Below are 22,749 nucleotides of genomic sequence, written 5' to 3'. Positions count from 1 at the left end.
GTGTCTAAAAGCCAAAGACAGTCTGATAACTTTCCTTGTACAAAGTATGCGAAAGAAGAAAAGGAGCAAAACGGTGTCACCAATGGATGTGATATAGGTAGAGAACAGGAGAGGAAAATACCTTGTGGATGCAAGCTGGTAGAGGTTGAGTGTATGTATGCAACTGGCAGAGGTTGCAGCAAGAGCACTGAGCACCAGAAGAATGAGGACAAGATGTTTGAAAGTTAGAAGGAGATCCAATCAAGAGAATAGCCTTACCAGAGGAAATGAAGGGCAATGTAGCTTGTCAACTGCAAGTGTGTTGTAGTTACTGGAAGTACCAACAACTTCTAACCACTACTGTAGTTTCTCCTTTTCAGCATAGAGGTTGGACACATAAATCTCTATATTACAATAGAATAGAACAATCAGGGAAAAAGTGCTTCTCTTTAAATTACTCCAGCTAAACATTGTATGGAGGAAATTTAAAATATGTTGAATTATGAATGAAGATTTCGGCACACTTTAGCATGAAAAATATATTTTTATTTTCATTTTTTAATTGTCCTATTATAATTGTTTTTTTAAATGTATCACCACTGTAAGGTCAAAAATGACAACATCTCCCATCATCTTAAATACATGTATTTTGAGCTTCGCTGAGTGTACGTTTCCATACTTGTCCTTGCATTCGTGTTTTTGTCCTTCGAGATTTGTGCGAAGTTCAATGGCATTTTTTGTCTATGAAATATTGTCACTGCTTTTGACTATCCCTGGTTCATTCTTCTCATTGCATCCTATGACCACCATGGCCTTTCTTGGTTTATACAACCTCCAATAGTAATGGAATGAACCTTCGAAAGGCTTGGTTGTGCAGAATAGATAGGTTCACTGGTCACTGTAAAAATCTTCATTTATTTCAAAGTCAAAGGACGGGTGCTAATGTGAAACAAACACCAGCATACACAGTACTGGGTGACGTCAACTTGAGGCTCCAGAGCAGAATGGGAGTCCAAAACCATGTCTTCAGGGCTTATAGACTGTATCCTGTTAGAAGAAAAGTCGTGGATTACTATAGACATATTGCAACTGATGATAACTACACAATTGTGGGTGTAATTCAATACAGCAGAATCATAAAATATATACTTTTCTAGACCGCTACCCATATATACTTTCCTAGATGGTTACCTATAATACTTATTTTGTGCTTTCAGGAGCGGGTTTTATCAGACTATGATCCAGAGCATGGGTGTCAGAAAAGAAAGAAAGGATGGGGAAAAAAGACAGGTAAGGAAAGGGGAAGAAAGCAGAAAAAGAAAAGAACACTGAAGAGTAAGATAAAGAGACAGGAAGTGTAGGATCATGGAAGAAAGAGGCATGAAGAGGAAGGTTGGTATTTGGCAACCCTGGAATTCAGCAACACCACTGCGAGCTCCTCAGAAGAACCTTGCACACCTGCACTGGTCCTTCAACAAAGGCCCCACTGATTTATAATACCCACTCCTTTCCTTCCTTCCACTCTTCATCATTACGCTATACATTCCATCCACCTGACATACTAGTCTGGAAGCAGGGACGGCTGACACCGAAAAAGAGAGATGAGCAGGGTGGAGGAGGAGCGGGAAGAGGTACGGTGCGAACGTGTGGGGGGGGGGTTTAAGAATAATAAAAAAATGAAAAAATGTACCTGGTGTTACCAAGCACCATGCATTCCTCTGCTTCCAGTTCCTGGTCCCAGCAGTCCCTGGGCCAGCATCACGGGCTCCCCATCCAATTCCCATGCTGCTCTCAAGCATGAGAGACGAATGGAGATTGTCCTGAGCTGGGTTGGAGAAACCTTAGTTCGCATGTCAGTTTGGCCAGCCTAAGACGGCCGATTAAACTGACATGCGCGCTCAAAAGTGCACATACCACTCCTCCTACCCCCCTTCCATAGCCCAGCCCTACACCTCCTTGAACACCCTTGCCTCAGCCACCAGCTGAAAAATGAAACAATAGTAAAATATGATTTTATTTTTCAGCTGCTGGCTCTGAGCCAGTGGGGTGACACTCCTCCGCCATTGCGGAGGAGCCGCCACTGTCTGGAAGTCTCTAAAAAAGGGAGGTTCAGAAGCATCAGATGCATTTCACATTTTCAGGGTGCCCACAAGCGATCTAGAAGATTCCTGTTAGATAATATCATTCATTGTGAGCATGCTATCTTCGGTAGATATAATCAAAATCTGACAGAGACCTAGCCACGAGGACCAATGATGGGCACCCTTAGCTTTAATAAACTAATCACCATCAGTGACATTGAAAAGAAGAAGTCAGAATTTCAAGGACAACAACATCCACCTAGGAGAAGGATTACAGATGCTAGTCACACCTTACTAGGCAAAACTATTCATAACAATGGGAAAATGCCACAAGCCAACAGTAATAACTTGGTTGCATTTGTCTAAATATGAAATATGACTAAGAAGTAACATTTGAGCAGGGAAACTCAATTTTTATTTCAAACTGAATTTATTGAAGTTTTTCAGAAAACAAATATAAGGTAACATTGTTTCGGGTAAATCATATTATCATCAGCAAGTAAATGAAGACACAGCAACAGTGCAACATCAGGAGCAGATACCAGTTCGTGCTAAGAGGGGGGGGGGCGGGGGGGGGGGCAATAATAGCACTTAAGGCATGTGTGTTCAGTCTATGTGTCCGGCGTACCCTTGTCTTGGGCTAAATCCAGGAAGAGTGTCCTTTGCAACCATGTTAATAAGGAACTGGGGGGGGGGGAGGGGGTGGGAGGAGAACGTGGAGGGGCCGGGTCCATAACAGGAAAATCTGAGCTTCTGAGGGAAGCGGCAAGCTGGCAGTTATGAGGAGTTTCTGGAGTCTCAACTTGAATGGCATGGTTGGAGGGGGAAAGACATGAACCATGAACCACTAGGGCGCCTTGGTGTGAGGAGAGGGCATTTGCCCAGATAGCGTCAAGCATTATAGATGGAGCGTCTGGGAGCAGTGGATCAGACTGGGGTCCTGTGACTGGGGTCCCCAAGGAAGCGGCAAGCTGGTCGAGTTATGAAGAGTTTCCGGAGTCTCAACTTGAACGGCATGATTGGAGGTGGAAGACATGACCCACAAGGACGCCTTGATGTGAGGAGAGGGCATTTTGCCCAGATAGCGTCAAGTGTGGTGGATGGAACCTCTGGGAGCAGTGGATCGGACTGGGGTCACCCAGAAAGGGGCAAGAGGTCCCCCGGGTCCTGAGGTAAGGCGGGAGAGGGGTTCATATGGGGGCTAGTTGGTCAAATTGGTCCAGTAGTGCATCCCAGGTGTAGGAGAATTTGACTTAGCGTCGTCGACGGGCCTCCTTATATCTGAGGGCATCGCCCTCCGTCCATCCCCACTTACAGACTGCCCCACACCATGCCTTCACTGGTGGCGCTGACGGCTCCCCAGCGCATTGTCAGAGTCCTCTTCGCCAACAGGAGGGCCAAACTGGGAAAACGGGCCCGTACATTGTGCTGCTTCCAGCGTTTGAAGATGCCCAGGGCGCTGGCCTCCCATTAGTCCAAGTCTGAGAGCTCTGTGACATCGCAAAAGATTGCATGTATGTAAGACCAGTAGGGGGAAAGAGATGGACAGGACCAGAGCATATGGTAGAGGTCGGCGGATGCTGAACGATACCGGGAGCAGCAGGGTGCGCGTGGGAGTAAGCAGCGGTTGAGTTGATCAGGTGTTACGTAATTAGAAAATGGAATGCTTTTAAAATGTGCATTCTGCAAGACTGATTGAGGGAATTCCAAAGCTAATTCCTATTCTTAGTCCCCTCCCAATATCGTCCTCCCACTAAGAACGCCGAGTCGAGAGTGAAGGCTGGGTGTGTTCCCTGAGCGCCCTGTATAGCCAGGTGACAAGATGTAAATGTAATGTAATGTAAATTGAAATGTAAATTGATACTTGTATAGCGCACTACTCACCCGCAAGGGTCTCAAGGCGCTTGTACGAATACCGCTGTGGAACCCCTCCTGGCTTTCCCTGCGAGTCGTCCACTCCTGGGCACCCCCAAGGTGGAGGCCAGGCATTCCTTAGCGTTGTGGGGGCCGTGGTGGAGATTAAGCAAGCTATTGCCCAGAGTTGCAGAGTGGGACTCCATGACTGGAATAGGCACCGAGGTGAGAATTATCAGGTCCGTGGAATTTTTGAGCCCAAGACCCGCCGAGGCGGGGAATTGAACCCTGGTCCCGGGCTAGACCTCTGCATCAGGGTCTGCCGCTCTAACCATTGAGCCACACTTCTCCATGTGGCTCCCGGTGCTCATCTGAAGCAGCCCCTGGAGGTCCATGTAGGCCAAAGACTGGTCAACTGCCATAGACCAGAGAACACAGAGAGTGTTGCAGAGTTGCCCGTATATAGGGAATTGGCCTGGGCGTATATGGTGCTTAGCTCTAAATTAGTCAAGGGTGAGTAGTCTTCCCTCATTGAAAAGGTCCCCCACCATGTCCAGGGAGAGCTCGTGCTAACAGCGTAGTTCTGGTGCAGTGTACATCCCGGCAGGGCACAGAGGGCCTTGCAGTGAGAGCGAAGGGACATACAATGTAATGTGATGCGTAAGGAAATGTACCATGACCATACATCATCGAGCTGTGGTGAGGGGGCCCTGGGGATGGATCTGTGTGTTTTGGAAACAGAAGGTAACTTGCTCCAGTTGCCGAGAGGGTGCATTACCCCTGGCCCATCTCACCCAAGCTCCATCCACTAGCCAGCGGGATAGCCATTGCAATTGAGCCACCAAATAATATGGCTCATAACAAGGGGCACCTAGGCCACCCCCATACTGGTTAGGCAGCTGCAAGTCTGCCAAGGTAATTCAGTGGCGCCGATTCCCCGAGAGCAGTTCTCTTAATAGAATGTCCAGGTCTCAGAAGAAGGAGCAGGGAGGTACCAGACTGAGATGTGTAAAATAAATACAGGAGTTGGGGAAGGATAACCATCTTTGACAAGGCTATTCTCCCTGTTATCGCTAGCAGAAGCTGTTTCCAGAAAAGCAGCTATGACAGGGCCCGTCCCAGGTTCCCTTTGAGGAGATCAGTGGCCGAGTGGTACAGGTCAATTCTCAGGTACCGGACCGTGGTACCTCACCAACTAAGTGAGACCCCATCTAGTAACTCCTCTCCGGGTGGGGAGGGGAACCAGGACATAAAGGGTAAACGCATGATTTAGCAGTTAACAAGGAGGCGTGCCACATCGGCAAACTCGTGGAACGTGGCAGTCAGGGGTGTGAGATCCGAGCGTACATCACAGAGGTAGAGAAGTAAGTCGTCCGCAAATAGGGACACCGGATGTAGGCAGTCAGCTAGGGGTGTCCCATTCTCGTCACTCGCGATGGAGAGGAGCAACGAGAGGCTCCATCACTATCAGGAAGAGAAGGAGGAACAAAGGGCAACACTGTCTGGTCCCCCTGCCCACCGAAAAGGCTGGTGAAATGAGCCTCCCAAGTCGTACTGAGGGTCATCACTCAGAGCAGGTACTCCCACGTCAGTGTGTCGAATGCCCTATCGAAATCCAGGATGAGGCACGCCACCTGGGGGTACCGGGCTGGGACCTGGTGCTGTACATAAAAAAGACACCAGATATTTTGGGAGGTACTCTTAACGGGCACAAAGCCATTCTGATCAGGGTGTACGAGTTTAGGGAGGACCTTTGCATACCTGCCTGCTAGAACTTTGCCAAGTATTTTGTAATCAGCAGCGAGGATGGCTATCAGCTGACAGGAGGCCAAAAGGGAAGGGTCTCTGTCAGGTTTGTGCAGGGAGACCAGGAAGGATTTGTGAAGGGAGGGCAGCAGCTCCCCGGTGTTCAGTGCCTCATTAAACATTTCCATTAGGCGGGGTGCAAGAATAGTGCGAATGGTATGTAATATGCGACCGGAAGGGCCAACCAGCCCAGGAGTTTTTATCTATGCCAGGTCATGGATAGCCTGTTTCACCTCGGCGGTAGTGAGCTGCCACCTCAAGACGGGGGAGAGAAAGACCAGCCAAGAAGGCATCCACTGCACCGGCGGCAGGGTGAGTGGGTGTCACGCATTCTGTGGAGTAATAATCATGGAAGGCTCCTAAAATGGCAGAATGATCATGCAGGGTGCCCACTTCAGGAGCGGAAATTTCTAGTATAGGGCTGAGAAGAGTATCTCTATGAATGAGCCAGACCAACAGGCGGCCGGACTTATCTTCGTGGTGGACCTTGTGGTGTAGGCGCTGAAACTGAACCACAGTTAGAACGCAAGATGGGCGCACACCTCTGGCCTCTCCACCGGATCGCCCCTCAGCATTCTGGGAGTGGTAGTGCGAGTAGCAAAAGAAACCGGCAAGTTCAAAGTGTATCACCTTGGATGGTGCAATCAGTTCTTGAAAGTTCGGTAATCTCTAGACCCGAGACATGGCCCGGGTTTCGGGATTTGTATCCCTCATCAGTAGAGATAAAGTTCAGGGGTGGTGAAGAAAGCCGCCGTAGATCCATCAAGGGCTTTGTTGCCTGCTCGGCACGCAGGTGCGTTTCCCAAAAAGCCCGTCGGCATTGGAGGCTCGCAAAAGCCCTTAAGTAGAAAGCAAGATGGGCGCACACCTCTGGCCTCTCCACCGGATCGCCCCTCAGCATTCTGGGAGTGGTAGTGCGAGTAGCAAAAGAAACCGGCAAGTTCAAAGTGTATCACCTTGGATGGTGCAAATCAGTTCTTGAAAGTTCGGTAATCTCTAGACCCGAGACATGGCCCGGGTTTCGGGATTTGTATCCCTCATCAGTAGAGATAAAGTTCAGGGGTGGTGAAGAAAGCCGCCGTAGATCCGTCAAGGGCTTTGTTGCCTGCTCGGCACGCGGGTGCGTTTCCCAAAAAGCCCGTCGGCTTTGGAGGCTCGCAAAAGCCCTTAAGTAGAACGCAAGATGGGCGCACACCGCACACAGCCTCCAAAGCCGATGGGCTTTTTGGGAAACGCACCTGCGTGCCGAGCAGGCAACAAAGCCCTTGACGGATCTACGGCGGCTTTCTTCATCACCCCTGAACTTTATCTCTACTGATGAGGGATACAAATCCCGAAACCCGGGCCATGTCTCGGGTCTAGAGATTACCGAACTTTCAAGAACTGATTTACACCATCCAAGGTGATACACTTTGAACTTTCTGGTTTCTTTTGCTACTCGCACTACCACTCCCAGAATGCTGAGGGGCGATCCGGTGGAGAGCCCAGCGGTGTGCGCCCATCTTGCGTTCTACTTAAGGGCTTTTGCGAGCCTCCAAAGCCGACAGGCTTTTTGGGAAACGCACCTGCGTGCCGAGCAGGCAACAAAGCCCTTGACGGATCTACGGCGGCTTTCTTCACCACCCCTGAACTTTATCTCTACTGATGAGGGATACAAATCCCGAAACCCGGGCCATGTCTCGGGTCTAGAGATTACCGAACTTTCAAGAACTGATTTACACCATCCAAGGTGATACACTTTGAACTTTCCGGTTTCTTTTGCTACTCGCACTACCACTCCCAGAATGCTGAGGGGCGATTCGGTGGAGAGGCCAGCGGTGTGCGCCGATCTTGCGTTGAACCACAGTTAGCACTCCAAGAGGGAGGTGTGTTGATTTTTGGCTGCAGTCAGTGCCAGTGTTCCAGTGTCATCCCTGTCCACTTCTCGTTTTAGGGCATGACCTCTATGTCTGCGATCCCCCTGTCGATAATTTGACCCACTCCCGCCACCTCCTGCAGGCAAGCACAACCCCGGGTTACGACCTTAAAAGCGTCCCACTCCACCGTTCTGGTGGATGCAGCATTTTGATTTACTGTGAAATATTGGGGTATGTGGGTCTCCTGTGAACTCTGGAAGACTGGGTCTTTCAGGCAGTCGATGGGAAGTCTCCAGTTTGGAGCAAGGGAAGAGGGGCACCCCACCACACATCAACTGCTGAACATCTTGATCCAAGATCACCGTGCCCAGATATTTCGCCAGGTGCACCCCGCTCAGGAGGGCCGGGGAGCAAAGGATTTGGTCTAGGCGCACTTATAAAGAGTGGGGTGCAGAGTAAAACTAGTACACCCGATAGTTGGGATGTTTTGCTCTTCAGGAGTCCGCAAGTGCCCAGTGTTTGACCCACCTGGCAAAACAGTAGGTGTGCGGTGGGGAGCGAGGGAGAAGGGGGTGTGAACAGTCCAGGTGGAGGTCTACACGCAATTATAGTCTCCCTCTTGATCCGTCGGTTGTCTGTTTTTGATGCAAGGACCCTGGATAGTGTGTCCCAGAAGGAACCCTGATCTACGTTTGGGGCGTAAATGCTGCCCAACAGGATTCTGGAGACATCCAACCGGCCCTACAAGAGCACAAATCACCCCTCCCTGTCTATGGTTGTGTCTAGGACCTGGAAAGGTACCCGCGGGCGAATCCAGACCAGTGCACCTTGAGCGTATGCGGAGTAGGAAGTGGCATGTGTGGCATCCCCTTCCAGCATGTTTGTAGGCGGTGTAATTCTGGGGTTTGTAGTGTGGGTCTCCTGCAGGAAAATTATACTGGCGCACTGCCGCTTAAGGTATGAGTACACCACGTATTGTTTCCGAGCTGTTTGCAGGCCGCGTACATTGAGGATGAGGAACCTAGTGAGTGTCTGTGTAGCCATGGGATGTGTAGCAGGGAAAGCCGGATAAAGCTCCACCACGCACATGGGGGGGCTGCCGCAGCCACTTCTGTGGAGTATGTGCGGAGCATCGATACAAGCTGTATTTAGAAACCTGGCCTAGGTACAAATGAAGGGTAGCCAATGGTGAAGCAACTAGGAAGAAGTAGGAGAAAAATGTCGTCGTGGTGTAGGTTGTACCGGATGTATGGGGATATGTATTAAGGAGGCTCACTTTTAGAGATTTGTGTGCTATTTGCAAGGGAAGTTATTGCATGGTAAAATGGATGGAATACTGCTATAGGGAAAGGATTCCTATAAATACCACTTCTGAAATGTAACTGAAAATGCTATTAGACACCTTAAAAAGATCTACTAGAAGTTGTAGAATTTCAACTATGGTTAACATTTTTTTTAAGTTTCTGTGTTGACTTTAAAATGAATTAGAGGTGGAACGCAGTCATTAAGATGCTTTTAAATTAGGTGAACATGACAGCCTTGAATAACTGCGCAATGTTTTAGATGTTATACTGAAGTCTGCTTAATGAATTTGGAGGAGGTGCAATAATGAAGTAGTGATGTGGGCTTGATAGCAAATTTCAAGACAGGGAGTGCCCTCACTAGGTTTTATGTTGTGTACTCCTCAACTTCATACTGGGATAGTGGATGAGGACAGAGGCATACTAATTTTCATTTAATTTCCCTAGCCACTCCTCGGACAATATCCTTGGAAGCTCGCTGCTTCTAATGTGAGTCAAGATTTACATGTGTGACCTGTATTACGAAGCTGCATGCATCATACACACATAAGCATTACTATTGCCTGTACTTCTGTGAATCACGTCACGCAGACGTGTTCATTATGCCTTTTCTTAGCTAAGGCGGACTTATGCCGATGAAAAAGCTTTGGGAATCATGAAGCCATTCTATAAACAATGTGTTTAGATGCTTGGAATGTGATAGAAATTATGCAAAGCTAAGGAAGGAACTCAGAGGAAGCTGTCATTTTAGGTAAAAAAAATCCCAACTTTAGCATATGAAACCACCAATAGCCTAAACAAATTCTACCTTCGAAAAATGTCTCTTAAAGGAAAGGACAATGTAGCCTTTCCTATTATGTATAATCAATCGCTGACTGAAGATGACACAACTTGACCATTCGTATTAATGGACTCTTCTTTGCATTACATTTGCAATTTACACCACTGAATCCGAGAGGGAGAAGGTGGATGCTGTTGGAGCCCCACTTTTTGTGGGATAAAACACCCGGGGTGAGCTCCTGGGTCTGCTACCCCCTCCCAGTGCAGTGTTTGTAATACCAAGCTGGCAGCCTTGTTTCAGGTAGGGGACAACATTAGTGTGGGTTGAACCCTGAGCCAGATAGAGTCTGCCTGCAGATTCTTCTACTATTTAGTTTTCTTTAAGGGTTTGATAAACCTTTAGAGGGAGGAGTGGATTTAGTGCACAGTCACTTGATCTCCTCAAGTGACCAGTTGCACACTTAGGCGGAGCACTATTTGGTGTTTTAAGCGTCTGCCTGTGGGGTGGGGTGGGTGCAGTAAGACATTGTTATGAGAAGTTACTGATAGTGTGCTTGGGTAAAAATATTGAGCGATTGAGCATGACACAAGTGGAGGATCAATGCACATAGATGGAAGCACAGAGGGGGGACAACTATGAGAGGGAAAGTTTGGGGAGGGGTCTGCGGGGGGGATTATGCTCCCTATGAAAGAGATACGTGGTATATTCTTATTTCAAGCAATACTACGTGCAGATTACAATATTGCAGGAGCCACATCTGTTAATGGTGGAGGCCAACAAACTGGGTAAGCCGCATACTCGAACTACGCTAGGGGGTAACTGCATTGATAGCGGTGGATACCTCTTTGAAACCCCGAGGGGCGATGACAGAAAGGTACAATTTAGTGGTGGGACTGTTGGAGGGATATGACACCTGGCTGATAAGAGTTTATGCCCCTATAATGGATGACAATAAATATTTCTTGAAACTGTGGGAGTGACCGCACCTTAGGCTACAGAGAGAGTAATATGGGCTGGGGACTTTAACTGTATCCTGAATTTGAGAATGGTTAAATTTCCCCGCTGACCTGGGATGGAGTCAGGCATGTAACAGTGCTTACTGACTCTAATACTGACTTTGATTTGGTAGATGTTTGGAGATTTCATCGCCCAGGTGATAAAGTATACTCTTACTTTTCCAGTGTACCTGGGGGTATAGCAGGTTGGCCTACGTGTTGGGTCGCAGGGAAGACATAGCAATGTTTAGAACGGTCTTACTTAAATAGGTTTGTCTCTGACCATGTGTCTTTGATTGTTACCCTGAAGCCACAATTTGCTAGACCGAGCATGCTGTTACAGTCAATGAGCTCAGAGGCACTGACAAACGCTTTGCAGGAACACATGGAGGAATATACTAACCAACGCTTTACATTTAACCGCAAATCCAAACAAAAGTAGAAGGAGCGCCAAAGTAAACAATGTTATCTAGCATATTAAAGTACTGCAGTCCATGAAGAATCAAAAAGTTCCACGCAAGCTTCCTTTGCACTTGTATTCCGTTCTTTTATTGTAGTAGGGGGATAATTGTATTCATCCTAACAGTCTTTCTTGATGAAGATATCAAACATAAGGATATTCAAAACATTGTACAAATAAAAATATTCAACACCCTACTACAATAAAAGAACGGAATACAAGTGCAAAGGAAGCTTGCGTGGAACTTTTTGATTCTTCATGGACTGCAGTACTTTAATATGCTAGATAACATGGTTTACTTTGACGCTCCTTTTACTTTTGTTTGAGTTTTAGTGGCTTTGACGGTGGGCTGCAAGAAGTCGAGCGCCAGAGAAGTTGTTTGTGATACTGATTGTTGATACTATTTGTAATATCTCATTGTGCGCACAAGGGCGTTGCTCTCATCGTGTTATTAGTTTGAACATTTAACCACAAATTCCTTAGAATTTGGGGGTAAGGTGCAGGCCCGGACTGGCCATAGCGGGCACAGGGCAATCCCCCGGTGCGCCGCACGGATGGGGGCCGGTTTTGGGCCCCTGGGGTCCATATTTGTTACAGGGCCGTTTTTGCAGCATAGCTGCAAAATCGGCCCTGTATCAAAAGCGTCCGTAAAACCGGCCCCGGCAAAGAGCTCGGCGGCACCTCCAACCCCCCCCCCCCCCAGGGTGGGGAGGGGGGGCAGGCCGATCACTTTGCCGTGGCCGGTTTTGGTTCCCAGTCCGGCCCTGGATAGGTGCCAACTGGAGCGCTCTCAGTCTGACCTACAACAAACACCGGCACTATAGGAACAACAGATGACATAGACCCTTTGGCCACTAGAGAGAGAAGGTGGCCATGATGCAACAGAGGGGACACTAGAACAACGGTCAATAAAGTAGTTCAGGGCAGGAGATAAGCCAGGAAGCATGTTAGCCTGGCTATTGAAGTAGAAAAGACCACAGACGCACATTATGAGGCTGAGAGAGAAAGGTGGTTTGAGCATCATGATGAGGGACTGTACCAATGAGAAGTTTATGATTTATTTGAAAGACGCCTTCTATCAGAGGCTGAATGTTCCTCCTGGTGATATTACATGGTACTTGCGGGAGGTGGGACTTCCACACCTGACTGAGCAGCAATGCCTAAATCTGGAGGTCTCGATTAGAGTGGAAGAACTAAAAGAAGCGTTGGAGAGTATGAAAAAGGCTAAGGTACTGGGGGTGGAAGGCATCTCGGCAGAGGTTTTAAGGAGATATCCCCGCTTTTGTTGGAAAAAGTGATGGCAGTGTTTATGGAAGCATGTGAGGGGGAGCAGCTTCCACATTCCCAGAGGTAGGTGGTAATAGTGATAATTCCTCAGAAAGGCAAAGACCGGGAGTTGCTTACGTCTTATAGGCCACTGTCGATGCTTAACACAGATGTGAAACTGTTAACTAAGGTCCTTGCTAATAGACTTTTTGGGGTAATAGGCTCAATGACTGCTGCGGACCAGATGGGGTTCATTCCAGGTAGGAATACTGGATATAATATAAGGAGACTCACACACACCATGCAAACGCTGTAGTCATCAAAGGATGAGTATGCGGTAGCGTCCCTGGAACGCGTATTTGACACGGTAAACTACCAGTTTCTATGGGCTGGTCTGAAAGGTATGGGCTTTGGCCCAACACACATAAGCTTAGTTCAATAATTATATATGGAACTTAGAGCCAGAGTACGTACAGGAGGAATAATAGCGGACTCGTGGGCTTTGGAAAGAGGAACCAGACAGGGCTGACCTCTGTTGCCACTGTTTGCAATAGTGATTCAGCCGTTCACTAGTAGTCAGCAGAAGGGACTTTACTCGTGGGGTATACGAGTGGGCAATGTGGCACATATTTTCTCCTTGTATGCAGCTGATGCATTGGTATAACTAAGAGACCCACGTAGACTTCTTCCAATTTACTGGAAGAACTGGAAAAGTTTTCAGAAGTTTTGGGCACATGAACTAAATGTAATAAATCAAGGCAGGTCCCTTTGGGCCAAGTGAGGTGAAACGGGGAGGACCTATCCACAAATGTGAGATTGGAGTGGGAAAGAGATAGTTTTAGCTATTTGGGGGTTTGGGTAATGCGATGCCAGCTGGGCTAGTATTCACTGAATAGGGGCAGAGTGGTGGTGAGTTGACCACTCTATTAAATTCTGGGAAACACTTCCCCTTTCGATTATTAGTCGAATCTCTCCAGGAAAGATGGTTTTTCTGTGTCACTGTCTCTATGTGTTGCAGAACATGATGTGCTCTATCCCCATAGCTCCATTATGCAGATATGATAGCCTATTGTGCACTTTGCTGTAGGCTGGGAAACAGAGTTGAGAAAAGTTAAATAAACTGAAATTCCCGTAGGTGGCTTAGGCTGTCAATATGTATTTTTATATTATGCAGCAGTGCAACTACAACATTAGGTAAATCCATTTGAGGAGGGACCTACATAGCTCCTAGAGGGTATAGGATCGAGGAATACATCAATGGAGCTATTTATGATGGGTCGTGGAGTTATGGGGATGTCCGCAGCACGACAGAAGTATGACACATGGTGGTGATCAGAGTCCTGAAGAGGTCCCCATTCATTGGGTACATTCCTATTTGGACTACCAAACCATTTTGAGATATGGAAAGGGACTTCTCTTCAGAACTAACAAGAGGGAGGGTTTGAAACCGCTGGGGACCTGTTGTTAAATGATAGATTTGTCATGTTTGAACAGGTGCAGGAGCCCTTTGAGCTGCAAACGGATCAATTCTTATAATATGTTCAAGTAGCTCATACAGCTCGCTTCATCTCTGGAACATGTTCCCCGTGGCCCCAACTGAACATGAGCCAGTGCAAAAACGACTGGATATGAAAGGATGTAGGAAACTGATAAGTGTCTTCTATACTCCAGGACAGGGGCGGGAATGTGGGGAAAACTCGGGATTGCTTGGATGACCTTACAAGTACAGAATGGAAGAAAGCATGTGAGCAAGTTAAGAAGATCTCCCCAAATGCCTGTTTTAAATTAATACAATTTCATTACTTTCACAAAACAGATATGCAAGCTGGCCTTGATCTATCCGGGAAGGCTCTCCCTTTGAGGCAGATATGGTGCTCCCAAGGCTGATTTTTTTGCTCCTGACATGGGTGTGCTTAGGGGTGGAGGGTCTCTGGAGTGAGGTAGGTAGTAATAACCCTGAAAGGAATAGCAAGCCTCAGTATACATAAATCTATTAAAACATGTCTGTTAAGTATAAGGCCCAAGAGGAAGCACTGTAAAATGAGAATAGGAATGTGGGTGTTGGGTGCTGCCCCTGCAAAAAGGCGAATCGCTATACATTGGGTCTTTTCAGGAGTCCGAGGCTGGAGCACTGGAAAAAAGGCTGACTGGAGTGGGCTCAAGAGTAGAATATGATATGAACAATTTCTTTGTGCACCGTTCAGACACACCCCAAGGCCCTGCCCTGCCTGTCCTCTGCATGTAATCAACTTGCATCAAATACAAGCTCCGGTTTGCAATCTCGGTTGCACTGGGATAACACACCTACCTCAACAGGATTTTAGCTGCACCTTGTTGTGGGAAGAATACAACATACCAAACAACACTGTCCACTACTTAGGGACGATTCAAGGAACAATGAAAGGTGTGGTTAAATAAAACAAGATTTTATATAGTAAAGACATCTTGACATCCTCACCATTGAATTCAAAAATAAAAATACAAGTTGGTCCTTGACTAGATGTTTGTGTTAGTCTTTGCTTGCAGCAATAGTCTTCTTTACCCAGAAAGTCCGCCCCAACAAATGTTCTCTTACTTAATTCTACATAAAAAAGGGAGCTACATGGAATCCAGTTTTATGGTGTATCATTTTTCATGTCCATCTTTATGATGAACTATCACTTTTGAATCTCCTCTGTCTGCCGTCTGTCATGCAGCAGTTTCCGAACCAGTAATGGTGAAGCACCTCTTGTTGGCACCCGCTTCAACTGCAGAGGAGCCTTTTTAAGCCCTTCTCTTTCCAAAAGGGTGACATCTTCATTGACAATGATCTTTGAACCTAGGGTATAGAAAGAGAAAACACAACGCGAGATCCCTTAGGATTTTAATTTTTCAAACCATTTCAAGCAGTTAGACATGCACAGTCTGTTGAAATGTAGATCACATGAGTGCATATGAATAAAGCAGACCCTGAAGCAAAGCAAATCAAAGTACCGGGAGAAAGGTTTTACATTGTGTCCAATCGGAGCTTGGAGCTCCTACAAGAGGGTTTTGGATTAAACTAAATAATTTGTATAACAACTAATAAGGGCAGGATACTATTAGCCATTTTACATAGCCTATTGAGATGTGGCAAAGCCAGCATAGAGTAAACGGCCATTGGCAGCTGTCCAGCCCATTCTCAATGGATTCATAGGGCACGTACAACAAATGGAAGTCATGCGTGGATCATTCTCATCTCACCCCAGAACAGTCAAATAAGACTAGGCACCAGGGTACCCCAAACCACTTCATTAGTGGTGAATCTGGCCAGGTTACAACCCCCCTGTACAAATATAACAGATATACAGATATTACGGGATTACGGGCCATATGTATCATACAAATTCGCATTTGCAAAGGCCGAAATTCACAGAATTTCGGCCTTTGCGAATGCGAATTTGCTAAATGGGATGTATGAATGAAAATCCGGTGCAAAATAAGGAATCGCAAAATTTGACATTGGAAACATGGTTGAATTTGAACATTTTTGGTAGAATGCAAGGGATTTAAGAGATGAACTCTGGGTACCTTTTGTTTCAGGACTGATTTCATTTAAGGTCTGACAATAGCCCATACCTTTTGATTTTAATAAAATGTTATGTACAATATACTTCTATGCATTTTCAGCTAGCCCTTTTTATTAGCTTGTATTGTGTCATTCACATTTTTTCCACCCACTCCAGTATACAACAGGGGGCAATGGGTCAGCTCACTTCACTCATTGACTAACTTCACAGTGAGAGACAGCATTCTGCCCTTTCACAGGAAACACATCCACATTAGAGACAGGGACTACAGTGGCAATGTGTGCTTTTTGAGACCAAAGCAATGTTTTTGCTTTTTGCCAAAGTTTGTTTTTTATTTAGTTTATGGAGCACCTTGCAGCTTCCCCTGCAGTAAAGTTTTGCAAAAACCATGACAAAACAAAACAACCTTTGACAAAGCTCACAGCCAGGCAGACCTCTTGGCTTTGCCAATGCTTGTTTTTACCTGCTATTGTACTGTTTCTCATCAGCTGTTGTCCATCTTGCCTTGAAAGCCCTGCATTAATTACCGGTTTGCAGAAGATCCATGTTAAAGCTACTTTGTTTCACCCACAAAGCAATACATGGAATGGGACCGCTCTTCATCAGGAATACAATCACCAAGCACATTCAACAAAGGAACCTCTGCTCTAAAGGGGCATTTCGCCTCAAAATCCCAAGATACAAAAAAAACATTGGTGGCACATCCTTCTCTGTTCAAGCAGCCAAACTATGCAACTCTTTATTCCCCAACATAAGATCCACCGATAACCATCTTATCTTCAGAAAACTACTCAAGAATTGGCTCATCCCCACATAAGCACCACACTCAAACAGAAATTTACAGCATATCTCTCTGTATATAAAAATGTATTTTCACTATAGATACGTACCTATCTTTGTGTATTGCTTTGCATAAACATGTAGAATAATTATGCTGTTAAAAAAAATCATCTTTGGTCTACATGTGCTAGCTTCCATTGAGTATCTATGTACCTTCCATGTACTTGTATCTGTGTGTCTGTTACTTTTCTCCTGAAAACGCATATCCAATGCACTACCTTATTTCTCATCCTGTACCTCTATCAATATCTTTAATCTACATATACTTACCTCGTTTATGCATCTATATACTTTCAATGTACTAATGGATCTATATATTCATCCCTTTCCTCTAATTTAGTATTTCCTATGCACTACCCTATTTCTCAGCCTATACTTCTCTTAATATATAATCTAGCCCATCTTTCTGACTTCTCAAACTTCTTTCTACTACTCTTTCCAATGCACTACCCGATCTCTCACCCTATACATCTTTTAATATATCTCTACATCCACTCTCTCATTTATCCCAAACCCCATACCACTACTTTGATCCCCAAAATAACCCTTTCGAGACTCTCTCTTACTCTACCCCTTCTTGCATCATCTGATGCCTCTTTTACTATACAGATCCCCCAAAACAAGCCTTTCTAAACTCTTCCCTCCGACTCTTCCCTCCTAAACCCCTTTTTACTCATTCAAAAGCCTCCTCCTACTGCTATGACCTCAAAAACAAAATCCAAATCCTTCACTCTTCTATCCCTCCACTATCCTTTTCAATCAAAATAACAGACTAGCATGCTCACTTCTTAAATTCCATATTCCACTACACTATTTCACCACTAATCCTTTATGGGTTCCAGAGTAGCGTGCTACTCGCCAATAAAGCGTTTCAACACCCCATCAGGGTTACATGTGCTATAAAAATGCAAACCTTTTTCCCTTTTCTACCCCTCCCCAACCCTTCTCAATCCAAATAACTGACTAACATATCCACCACTCAAATTACTTTCATGTTTCACCATACTAATTCAACACTAATCCTTATGGGTTCCAGAGTAGCATGCTACTCGCCAAAAAAGCGCTTCAAAACCCCATCAGGGGTAGCAAGCGCTATATAAATACAAACCTCTTTCCCTCTCTATCCAAATAACTGAATAACATATCCACCACTCAAATTACTTCATATTTCACTACAGTAATTTTCAACATTAATCCTTTATGGGTTTCGGAGTAGCGTTCTACTCGCCAGAAAAACGCTTCAACACCCATCAGGGTTAACAGGTGCTATATGAATGCAAACCTTTCTTCCCCTTCTATCCCTCCGCTATCCTTCTCACTCCAAATAACTGACTAATATCCACCACTCAAATTACTTTCAAATTTCACCATAATAATTCACCACTAATCTTTCATGGGTTTCCAGAGTAGCTTGCTTCATCACCCCATCAGGGGTAACAAGCACTATATAAATACAAACATTTTTTTCTCTTCTATCCTTCTGTTATCCTTCCGAATTCAAATAACTGACTAACCTATCCACCACTTAAAATGTACTTGCATGTTTCACTATACTAATTCAACACTAATCCTCTATGGGTCCGGAGTAGCGAGCTACTCACCGAAATAGCGCTTTGACGCCTAGTCAGGGGTAGTATGCCCTATATAAATGCAATTACAATACAATAAAATCTAGAACATGGGTCTTCACACTGAGGTAACCTGCACCCCCCGGGGGGCCTCAGGTGAAACCGGGTGGGTGGGGAGGGGAGCGGGGGGCTCCAGGCTCTGGCCAAAAGAGGGACTGTGCTCTGTAATGGGCCATCACTAACATCTTTCGTCATTTATATCCTAGTTGCGAGTGTGTGCCAAAAGGGAAGGGACTCTCGTAAAAAGCCCAGCCACACACTGTGGATACTTTTAATAAATACAATTTAATAGAACAATTGTGAAAAATTCTGAGGGGGCGATTATTATTTTTTCCACGGGGGGATGACAGTGGCATTAAAAAGTTTGATGATCACTGCTCTAGAAGTTTTATCCATCCTTCTATCTATCTATCTAACTATCTATCTAACTATCTATCTATCTATCTATCTATCTATCTATCTATCTATCTATCTATCTATCTATCTATCGCCCGCCCGTATGTCCGTCCATCCAGCTGTTTGCTTAAAAGACAAGTTTGCTTAAAATATTTAACTGTGTATATTTACATCTCTCTCTCTCTCTCTCTCTCTCTCTATATATATATATATATATATAAAAATGTAGAAACCACACGCCTGATCCACCGAATGCTCGGCGAAGAAGACAGGTAGGGTCCACAGCATATTTGTTGCAGTGAGATTTATTGCAGTAAAAATCAATCAGTCACCATAGTGCGAAAGACAAGTCTCCAGCCTATATATATATAAAATTCACACACAGACAAAAGTTACAGGGACGTTACAATCAGGTTCAAATTTTTCACACACACATAACCATAGCAATTCAGCAGTTAAGCAGTTGTAGTTATACTTATCTAAAGAAATTATAACTCTTGCCCTAAGGTAACTGTAGCATGCATAGTTTTCTCATCAATAATTTTATTGCAAATGTTGCAGTGATATTATTGATGATGTCATAGAAGATGTCATGACTGATGTAACATGTGGGGTAATTAGCAGTGCATGGTGAGGGGGCGAGTTATTGTTACCTTAGGGCACACGTTATAGTTTCTTGAGATAAGTAGAACTATAACTGCTGAATTTCTATGGCTTTGCGTGTTTAAAATCTGAATCTAACTATAACATCCCTGTAACATTTGGCTTTTTTAGTGAATTTCTAAGTTTTTTTCAATTCTATTCCCTAATTATAACATCCCAGTAACCTTGGTGTTTTTTCTGCGAATTTCATTTTTTTTTTTTTTTTTACGTAAATGAATATTTAATAACCATATGTTAACCCAACTGCCATGTGCGGTGGGAGGTTGGCCACAGGGCCTGGCCTGTGGTCAGGCCCTGTGGTCAATCTCTCAAAGGCAGCCATCCCAGGAGGGGGCATGCAGCCACTCTACCTGGCACGATTTTGGCCATGGGGACCCCATCCCTTTGAGCTGGCCACATTTCTTCAGGGGAAAGGGTTATGTGGTCCCCCCTCCGGCCTTTTTTGGCCTCGGGGACCACATCCCTGGGGCCGACTGCTGGATTTATGGGGGAGGGGGCATGCAGCTCCCCTCCCTGGATGGATTTTGGCCCTGGGACCCCATCTACTGGTGCCCAGCCATATTGTAAATGGGGAGGGGTAGACAACCCTACTGCTTGGGCTGATTTCCTGCCCCATGATCCCATCCCCAGGGACCTCTATCTTTTAAAATAGGGAGGGGAGTACGCAGCTCAACTCCCTGGTCCGATTTTGGCCCTGGGGACCCCATCTTTCAGGGTCTGGCCAATAAAGGGTTTCAGTTAAATTGGGAGGAGGGAAGCGTCCCCCATCCGAGGTCGATTTCAGCCCCAGGGAGCCCTGGTGCATTACTCCCGCCCGCAGGGAACAGCTAAAAATGCTGCTGCCTGCAGGCGGTAGCAATATTCAGATCTGTTTCCCAACCATGTTTAAAGCTTCCGCGAGCTGGAAGCGGGCTTCGTGTTTTCTCACGCTTGGCGGGAGATATGAAATTGCTCCCACCAAGCGAGAGCAAACACAGATTTCTCAGCTTGTGCAGTACGGGCAGGGAAACCCCCATGTCCTGGGGTTGGGCACCCCGGGACATAGCTGGAGCTGACCCTCCAGGTTCATAAATGGCTCTAGGAGAGGGAGCCACGGAGCCACTGAGCCACCCCCCATCCTGAATAAGTGTCCGGGCCCTGGGGGATGGGGTCTGCGGGTCAAAATTGGCACGGGGAGGGGGGCTGCATCCCCTTCTCTCCTTTTAAAATACAGTTGGGCCCAAAGGGATTAGGTCCCCGGGTAAAAATTCGCCCGGGATGGGGGCTGCATTACCTTCTCCCAATTTAACTGAAAGGCCACCGTTTATTGGCCAGGCCTTGAAGGATGGGGTCTCCAGGGCCAAAATCAGCTCAGGGAGGGGTGCTGCGTGCTCCTCTCCTTATTTAGTGTGAGTCCACAAGGGCTTCGTCTGTTCCCATTGGTTAGAATGCTGTCCACTAGCTTTGTTTGATTTGTAGTTGACAGCATTCTAACCAATGGGAGCGGGGGTGCCCTACAAAAACGAATGCTTCAAGTGAATCCACTCTAAGGGCATTGAGAAAGACATACTGTTGTCGAAACACATCTGCCATTTCAACTGAACAAAATGCATTATTGGGAACCCGTTGAGTGCTTCTATTTGATGGACATATATATATTATCAAAGAAGGTTGGAATAAATAACATCTTGCCTAAAGTCGTGTGGGTCCGCTTCTTCTTTTCGCCCTTGTGGAGGTTTTGAAGAAAATTACGATATATATATATATATATATATATATATATATATATATATATATATATATATATATATATATATATATATATATATATATATATATATATATATATATATATATATATATATATATATATATATATATATATATATATATATATATATATATATATATATATATATATATATATATATATATATATATATATATATATATATATATATATATATATATATATATATATAATGTGCCCATCAATGATTGGTTTACTGGAGGCTGGGAAGAGCATGCCTACCACTTGGAACTCCATTTGGTAGGCTTTGAGGGACTCCTTGGACTACTTTACAGGGCCTGACTGCCCCAGAATACGTCATCATGTACTCAGGGGGGCCGGTGGATTAACAAAGGCCCCCGCAGTGCAGGGGGGCCTCCGAGCATCAGGGGCCCGCTCCATTGCAGGCAGGCCCATGGCTTCGGACTGAATCCAGAGTGTGGGGACCACCCTGCATGCATTTTGCAGGGGAGGCCTTTTAAGTTCCATTACGCCACTGGGAAGGGCGGTGCTTCCCTGGAGAGCGGTCTTGTGTCTGATTTGGTGAGACAGTGCCGGATGGGATTGGCCCCTCTGTGGCAGGGCATGTGGATTCAACAGTTTCCACCCTTGAGGGCTTCACCCAATGGGACCACATAGGAATTACATACCTAGGGGTTTCTGATTATCCATGCCCCTAATGGATTTGATTCCCTTCAGCAGAGATGAGTGACCTGGGTGGGCGAAATGGATGAGGATGACTGGAAAGAGGCATGCCTAGCCCCTAGGGTACTGGCGATCTCCTCACGCCTGCATTCGGTCCAGGTGAATTACCTACATATGACTTAGCTATCCCCACTTCGCATGCCGCTGTTCTTATCTACTGCCTAGGGCTGCCTGCATGCACTGCGTACTCCCTGTTGCTGACTTCTTTCATGTTGTGTTACAGAAACACGGGTTATACCCAAAGTAGTCACTGGGACCTGGGTGATGTATGGTACTGAGAAGGGGGGTCCCAGAACAGAGAACGTGAATATATATACACATGTGATAATTAAGAGTCTAATTCTAGAAATAGTAAAAACATTGTTATTTAATCACAATGTGTACGTATTTTTGGTTCATACAAAATTATTTATTTATCAGAATTAGCATGTATTAAGTGCCCCAAGGAGGAGAAGGGAGGGGGTGTGAGAGTATAGGGAGAGGAGTAAAGTGATTAAAGAGGTGACATAGCATTGGTCATTACTAAGCACTGTAGTAAAAATGGTTCATGAAATACGGACTAACGGTTCAAAAAATTATTTACAGGAATAACATGCTTCCAAGAGAAATACAATAAATCATATATAAGGACGGAAGCTGCAAGAGAGAGGAGCTGTTGACGTTTCGACCCACAGACAGATGCAGGCCCAGACAGATGCAGGCAGTGGATGTTGCCTTGCTGGGGTTCTTCATCAGGACGGGGGTGGGGCGGGATATCATGCGGATAGTGTTAGGATCATGGTAAGGATGGTCTCATAGTAAATCGGGGAACATCAAAAGAAC

The 22,749-nt window shown here is 45.6% G+C and overlaps 1 long non-coding RNA gene across 1 annotated transcript in view; it reads right to left on the bottom strand.

Moving 5' to 3' along the window:
- Positions 1-506: 506 nt before the first annotated feature.
- LOC147708762 (uncharacterized) overlaps positions 507-22,749 on the bottom strand; it is a 99,553-nt gene continuing 77,310 nt past the window's right edge. The window contains exons 2-3 of the long non-coding RNA XR_015296518.1: positions 14,838-15,197; positions 507-1,026 (exon numbers count right to left, since the gene is read on the bottom strand). This is a non-coding gene — a long non-coding RNA (uncharacterized LOC147708762). The remainder of the gene's footprint in view (positions 1,027-14,837; positions 15,198-22,749) is intronic.

The sequence above is a fragment of the Lissotriton vulgaris genome, chromosome 6, assembly GCF_964263255.1.
Source record: "Lissotriton vulgaris chromosome 6, aLisVul1.2, whole genome shotgun sequence".
In the NCBI taxonomy this organism is placed as follows: Eukaryota; Metazoa; Chordata; class Amphibia; order Caudata; family Salamandridae; genus Lissotriton; species Lissotriton vulgaris.
Note: the sequence above shows the minus strand (reverse complement) of the source record. Positions and strands in the feature narration are given on the sequence as shown.